Below are 1,105 nucleotides of genomic sequence, written 5' to 3' on the forward strand. Positions count from 1 at the left end.
GAGTATCTGATAATAAGGTGCTTATATTTTGCCAAACAATCTCCACAAATGAACTGTTTGGTGGATACTCCCTCACATCACACTCTACACAATCACCAGTGCCATTCTCCTCCATTCTACATCAATTACTATAAGTACAACTTTATTAATGCAATCAACTTACAGTGGAACAAAGTGACAGGACATTGTTCTAATCGGATTTATTGTTGAGTTGAAACCATCAACAACACCACTATAAAATATCTGGTGGAAAAGTAGAAGTACATAAATTACATGTATAATTATGCTGCCTAAAAAATGTTCATGCTTACATTTGCTTCAAGAACTGCAAGTTCATAGTCTTTATCATCAACATCTGTTTGACTTATATTAGCAAAGAAAGCAGTGAACCTGAAGAAGAATTGAGAAAACAAGCCACTGGGATCTGAAATAAATCATTGATAATAATTATTCTAAAGGTCAAATTAAACTGCATACTTCTAGTATTGACTGAAATTGTTTGAGAATAATTCCCAGATGAAGATCTGCATGTGTAAGTTCCAGAGATATTTGCTGTACCAGGTAGTATAAAGTCAACGTCTCCGTCAAAGACAATGTAACTAAATAAATATGTTACATCTACTAAGTTAAGCTCCATATCAATGTTTCTATGTGAATAGAGTCCCCTAAAGTCAGAAATGGAGACTCCTTCATTAAGGAGTCTTCTTCCATCATTGGTTGATGTGAAACTTGAGTTCATGAACTTGGTTAAATTTTGAACTATAGAATGATATTGTCATTTTAAAATTTATTTCTCCTCAGCATCATATCGTAAGCACATGTATAGAAATTCTTTACCTTCATTTCCATTTGAATCAAACCACTTGAACTCTTCTCCTGTTGGGCTTCCACATATCAATGCAAAGGCATATCCTTGATTTATTGTATAAGATTCTCTGACAAGTACATCGCCGTTTAATACATCAAAAATTGAGAGTGTTACAGGAATTGAAGCTATTATAAAGATGCAAGAATGATAAATCTCATTATACATAAAAACGAATTTGCATGGAGAATGCACATAGTATAAAAACTCAATTGGATTTTAGTAAAGAGTAAGGTGTCT

At 32.9% G+C, this 1,105-nt stretch overlaps 1 protein-coding gene across 1 annotated transcript in view; it reads right to left on the reverse strand.

Annotated features, from left to right (window-relative positions):
- LOC109583980 (uncharacterized) overlaps window positions 1–1,105 on the reverse strand; it is an 8,118-nt gene that overhangs the window by 4,424 nt on the left and 2,589 nt on the right. The gene's annotated exons all lie outside the window — the stretch shown is intronic.

The sequence above is a fragment of the Amphimedon queenslandica genome, unplaced genomic scaffold (genome assembly GCF_000090795.2).
Source record: "Amphimedon queenslandica unplaced genomic scaffold, v1.1 AMPQUscaffold_13258, whole genome shotgun sequence".
Classification (NCBI taxonomy): Eukaryota; Metazoa; Porifera; class Demospongiae; order Haplosclerida; family Niphatidae; genus Amphimedon; species Amphimedon queenslandica.